We start from the raw sequence: 7,049 nt of genomic DNA, 5'->3' as shown, positions 1-7,049 counted from the left end.
TAAATGTCATATATTAGTATTAATTTTTATATAATATAAATAGATGTCGCTTGTCTAAATGCTTAGTTAAGCAATAATATGACTTTACCTAATTCTATAAATAAACTTGATCAATACTCATGTTTAGTAGTAATTTTTATTATGAAGTGTAACTTGTTCCTGTCTAAGAAAATTTTACAATGTATGCACATAGACACAGCTCAAAAGTATGAGCCTTCCTTTGAATATGCCATGTGCCGTAGTATATACTTTGCTGACCCTCCTTTGGCAGATCAAGGTGAAAAGTCACAAGGCTTAGGTCCTTTACTGTATCCATAAAAAACAAAAGAAAAAAATGAGTCACAAACACTATATTCTGATTTTGTTGTGTAGTACCTTAGTTTTTCCCTCAAATTTTAAGGGACACTTGCATCACTAACATTTTCTTAATTATTACTCTCAAGAAGATAAGATTACAGGTGAAGAAACAAAATAGATATATAATCTTATAATCAGGGCTAGAGCTTAGTTTTGACCATGGGAGTTATGGTCCTCCTAAAGTTTAAAAAAAAAATAGTAATATTATTACAAAAACATAAATATAGTTCAATTTGTTTAGGTCTCACTTTTATATTAGGCTTATGGGATCAATGGTAGCACTTTCTTCCATTTCTGTTTACCAAAGAATCTCTCTCTCACTCTACAATCAAAATATAACATTTTTTAATTCAATTCTATTGGTTTCTTTGTTTCCAAGTTACCACTTTTACTTTCACGCCTTGAATCTAATGAACAAAGTTAAAAAGCTATACAGCAACATCTGAAGACTCAGAAGGACTTCATTTCAAAAAGCAGTCTAATTTCTTCTTTCATAAGGGTAGATGAATTGAATAGCCTCCATGCTACACATTTGAATGATTTGATAAAATAAATGGATTCAGCTTTCTATTCCAAATGGCTCACGAACTTTTCTTTGATAATATGGCAATATTACAAGTTTCCAGAAATCTAAGCTAACTATAGCTATATTTTTAATTAGTTTAATTTTCTAATATCTATGTTTGGATCAGCTTTAATTTCCTTCAAAACTATTTATTAAAAAAAGCATAATGGAGTGTAATTAAGATATGAAAAAGGAGTTTTTGCATTGGTTAGTGGTTTTAATTTTGCCCTGCTGAATTTAACAAGTGATTGAGTTCATTAAGATATTAGTTTCTGTAAATTGAAGCCTTTGACAAACTAGCTGTTTATATATGTATTGCATGCATCAACGAAATCAGAAGAAGAATTAAGAATAAGAGATTAAGCTTAGCTTGGAGTTGTTCTTAATTCATAAAAGTCAATAATAAATGATATCAAAATGTCTAGTGCTGCGAGGAGCATACATCTTAGAAAAAGTAATCACCTATGAAATTCTTGACTTTCCATTTGTCATGCTTTGTACAAAGTAGAGATGACAATCATCTCTTAAATTACAACTAAGAAGTATATACAGAATTCACAAATTTATAAAACGAAAAAATGTCAAAGAATAAAAGCAATCCATAACACTAATAATTTGATGGGTTCCAGGAACAATTACAGTGAACATTTAACGAAAATTTGCAATAAGGATATAATCACATATCTCATTCGACTCGACATATAGATAGTCTCTTTTGTTTTGTGTTATTTTTTATATTTTTATTTTGATAATTTGCAATATCTCAAGTAATAGTGTAATACCAATGTGATTGTACTGATATAAACAGTCCAACGTTCACACAGCGTCATAACTCAAAACCCAGCCCAATCAACCAATCACAAAGTAATTTACAACTTACTCTATTCTTACCAGAATAGAGAGAATTGAGAAAACTATTTCAAACAACACCAATCAAAATGCATATCAAATCTAGTAATTTAAACTTAATCAAGGTCCTTCGAAGTCCAGAGTAATAAAACGTATTTACTATTCTAACCACTGAATCTCTCCTTCAATACCACCTTTCCCAACAAATCTGAAAACATGACAAAAATATTACTTAGAAGAGATACATAATATATTGACTTTCATGTAACAATTCAAATTAGTTGACATGAAATATGGCCTAGGCAATTTCAATGCATCCAACTGAGTAAGTGGATCCTCCTAAAAAGACCAGGTCAGTTACCCGAAAGAAACAAAGATACAAATAATAAGAAGCTGTATTACATTGCATAATATGATTATTGAAGATGAAAGAGACATTTATACAAAAAATTTTGCTCAAAATTTAGAATATGACAATATGAAAATGACTTATCAAAATCAGGAATAAGAATATTTTGCACCATAATGTCAATTTCTTCAAAGAAATGTCCTCGACAATTTCTCTTTCCGCGACTGGTGCAAAAGTAGTGCAGTGGAAAATTTTCATTATCAGTTTATATTATCACTAGTGATGCCATAGTTCCGATGACATTATTCACCAAACACATTTTATTCTTTCAGGTGTTGGGTCGCTAGCTTATATTATCACATAGTGTAGGTGCTGACATGATATTCAAGAAACTCAAGCTATACACGTGGCACGGCTCAGAAACGCTTGAGTAATAACAATGTGCTGCCATCATTAGGTACAAATAAAAATTGCCTTCAACATGTTATATAGGATTGAATAATTTTCTTGTTCCTGTGAAGGTATCCATCAAGATTCTTCCAAAGCAAGAAAACCTTCTTTGCTTAGAAGGATTGTTAAACGCTTTTTACGGTAACAGTGCATATTTAACTTTGCGTCAATCATTAACTTGAGGGAGAAATTTCAGAAAGAAAAAGTCTACAGGACTAATATCTATTCTTAATATATAAAAGTAGGTACATAGGTTTGCCCACATTACTTCTAAGTTATTTCTCTTCTTCTACTAACGCCATGTCAGCATTATCGCTTATTTGGCAAAATTTTAGAATCCACCACTCAAATATTGCCAACTCAACTTTTATTTTTCAAATAAATAAAACACAAAAAACAACTTTTTTTTATACTTCTTGAAACTCTCTTCCTCTTGGCACCTCTTCCGTACGAAGATCTTATTTCCTCCTTCCTCTTCCAGTCCCATGATCCATTGTTTTTCTCTCAAAACAATTTGTCTATCGCGATGTCCATCTCCGGCGGAACCGCATTGCATAAATTGCAGAAACATGGCAAATTCCATTCCTCCTGTTGCAGTTTCCCTGCCGGAGCTCGATTTTGGGTCTCAGACCAACGTCACCATTGGTGTCGCCAACGTAGAAAATTTGTCTCACGTATCTTCCTAAAAATTTTCAACTTTGCCGTTTACTCTTCTCATTCTTTTTGTTCAATATTATTTTCAATAATCCTATTTATTCATTGATAATCTGAAATTGAAAACTCAAGAGAGTATTAGAATCAAATTCATCATTTTACAACCATGATTTTATTCATATTTTACACCATTTGGCATGAAGTGCATATAACTAATTCCCTCTCAAATCAAGCTTTCACAGCTTTTTCTTTTTTCCAAAAAAAAAAACAAAAAAAATAAATTTTAAAGTAGAATGGAGTAATCATACCAACCTGCAGCTAAAATTGGAAACCACCACATAAAAATATATCTCATTTGAGAATTATAAAGTGATATTGATTTTTTTGTTCAATTATTTTTAAATTTTTAACATAGTACAATAATCCTATCAATACAGCAAAAAAGAAAACACTTCTATAGTGCTAGATTTTTAGTAATTTTGTAATGTTACTGTTAAATTAAAAAGATATTTTTTTAAGCTAGAGAGAGTATTTGACTAGCTCTGTTGAATATTGACATTTTTTTAATCAATTGTGGAACTTCGGAAGACTAACTACTCCATTTATTTGTCCTATTTTGGTCTTTCTTTTTTGCTTTGTCATTTTTAGTACATATCAAGCAAAAGTAATAAAAATGATCCCAAGCTTCTATTTTTAATATATAAAAGTAGATGGATAGATTTACTCATATTATTTTTAAAACATCTTTCTCTTTTTACTAATGTCATGTCAACAACATTGCTTACTTAGCAAAATTTTAGAATCAATTACTCAATTTTTTTCAAATCAACTATTATTTTCAAATCAGCAAAAAAAATAAAATATACAAAAAATAATACAATAATACCAACGACAATAATTAGAAATTAAGAGTGTCTAACCAAATTTGTAACTTACAAAGACATTAAATCCATATCCCTATATTTATTATATCTTACCGTTATAAACAAGACAATAAATTTATAACCCCAATAATTAATTCATTAATTTCTATAAATAACTAATTCAATGTAATAAACATTCATATTACAAATGTCATAATAATATTATTAATCATAATAAATTTTACGTTACAAATATTCAAATTTCATACTATTTGAACTATTTATATAAGTCTCTTATCACTATTCCTTCAAATAACATCAAATTTAGCACAAAAAATTTATGTCCGAACTACACAACATCTCAAACTTACTCAATGGAGATAACTATATGTTGAATGTGAAAAGTGTAAGAAGAAAGCATATGAAAAAAGAGATAACTACGTTTATAGCACATGTAATCAAACACCATAATATCCAACAATATGGTAACTCTTTATGCTTTTCATAATCCCATCTATCAAATTATTAGTTACTAACCCAATACTTACTTCAGGTTCAAAATTCAATTAAAGGTTTCTGATCAAAGTGGTACAACAACTTTTGTACTATTTGATGGCGAAACAAAAAAATTGTTAGGTACAACTGTTTCAAATCTAATGACACTCTAGAAAAGTAATGACCTTGAAACACTACCCCAATTGAAAAATTTTTGCAACCTCACTTATATTTGAAGTCAATATAAGTAATATTAAAAAATCACTTATTTTAGACATCATTTTTATTTATAATTTAAATTATTCATTGATTATAGGAACCAACTTCGCCAACACTAATATCATCAGACGAAGATCACATACCCATCAAGAGATTAAGGAGAAAGAAAACCATACAAATTCAAGACACATCTTCGAAAGAAGAATATACTTGCAAAGATAGAACAAACAACACAATAAAAAGTGCATATAACTCAACAATTTATAAAGAACATGTCTGAACCTACCACAGAAAGAAGAAAGTAACAACTCTAACAACAACCAATAAATAAAAAAGAGGATGAGCGCAACATAAGAAGACTAAGTTCATCAACTAAATCAAATGCAAAAATCAAACCACCAAATAAAAATGTTATTTTGTACATACAACTCTAATATTCAAATCTTTTATACTACAAATTATTTTAAATAAAAATTTTTAAATTTAAATTTAGATATACTATCATTAATTTACCGCTCCGCGCATCGCGCGGATCTCATTCTAGTTTTTATTAAAATTTGGTCAGCATTTAATCATTAAAAAGAAAATAATTAATCTTACACTATTAAATGTCATCTCACAACATTAAAAATATTGATGATGGGTAATTGAAGGATATACATCACAAATTCTACTTACCCTAACATTTCTCTTGAGCAAATTTCTGGTCAGAGGTGTTGTCTTTTCTTAATTAAATGGGAGAAAGGCCTCAAGTAGACAATTATACAATGAATCGGATGAGAAACGCCCTCGAGTCATCACAAATCAAAACATCATAACGGAAGGTAAATCAAAATAAATATGAGTTATGCATATTTTTATCAAATTCTAGTTGGTTCCATTTCTAGATTTTGAAAACGAAACCTATTTTTTGTTGTGAGTACCAGTTCTCAAACATGCATTAAAGATTTTATTTTGGAACGAACAAAAAAAGAAAAATTCAAAATATAAAGTAAGTGTAAATATAAATCACTTGAAATTGAAATTATAAAAAACAAAGTAAATGATTTTAAATTAAAAAAAAACTATAAAATATCTCCAACACAGTAGAAGGACTTGAATTCAAAAGGCAATACAGAAATTTAAAAGAACAAAAAAAAGACTTTGCAAAAAAAAAGTAAATTTGAAGAAAAGAAAAATTATAAGAAATTTAAAAAAAATGTAAAGACATAGAAGAAATTCTACCGTCAAAAAAGTTTTTAGTAGACACAATAAGTAATCGGAGAGGTGAAAATGCGAGAGTGTAGACCAATTCAGTCAACTTTGTGCTTCCAAATGTCATCTCTAAACAACACAAAGTAACTGTTCCGCTAAATGCAGACACAAGGAATTGCCACTTTTGCGCAACTTGTCTTTGATTTCAATTATGTCGATCTGTTGACTTCAGCCTTTGTGTCCATAATTTTCTCAATTATCTCTATAATTTTTTACAATTTGTCGTCCATAAAATAAAAATTAAAAATAAAATATTAAAATTTACGGAATTTTCTGTTATTTTAGAAACTTATAATATTTTATTGTTAGCATCGTATTGCCAACAAAGGATGAGTTGAGATATTTTTTTCTTTTAAAATAGATAAAAATACCGTCAATTTTAATATTTATTAAAAAAATAGGAGATTTGATATCCGTTTCTCCTCCTCTATGTGTCGTCCCTTCTCCTCCTCTATTCTTCTCCTTCTTCTACTAAATTTTTATTCAGTCTTTTGCTTCTCTCTTATTTTTTTTCACTTAAATATGTGTGTGTGAGAGTGAGAAGAAAAGTGTGATGGTTAATTTTATTAAATTGATGGAGATAAAAATAGGATTGGAATCAGAGAGATGAATGAGTAGGATTAGTGAGATAGGGGTAAAATAGTTAAAAAAATAATTTTAACGTTGAGGACTATTTTAAATTAAAAAAAATTAGAACAATTTTGATTTTGACATTAAATCTTAGGTACTAAAATATTACTTATCCCAATATAATATATAATCACCAATTAAATTCAAGTAAATTTAAAATATGTAACCTGGTGGCAATGATGATGACAGTTTAACATTCTTCTATTTTATTTGTTTGCTTCTTTACTGGATTAAACCATTGATCATTTTCCAATTCCAACTATATATGATTTACGAGCGAAGGTGTATAAGGGTTTGATTTTGATGATAAATTTAAAAGAGAAGAAAAAATGAAAAAAAAGTAAAAAGGTATTAATGTCTGCTT

This window comes from Arachis ipaensis, chromosome B05 (assembly GCF_000816755.2).
Source record: "Arachis ipaensis cultivar K30076 chromosome B05, Araip1.1, whole genome shotgun sequence".
In the NCBI taxonomy this organism is placed as follows: domain Eukaryota; kingdom Viridiplantae; phylum Streptophyta; class Magnoliopsida; order Fabales; family Fabaceae; genus Arachis; species Arachis ipaensis.
Note: the sequence above shows the minus strand (reverse complement) of the source record.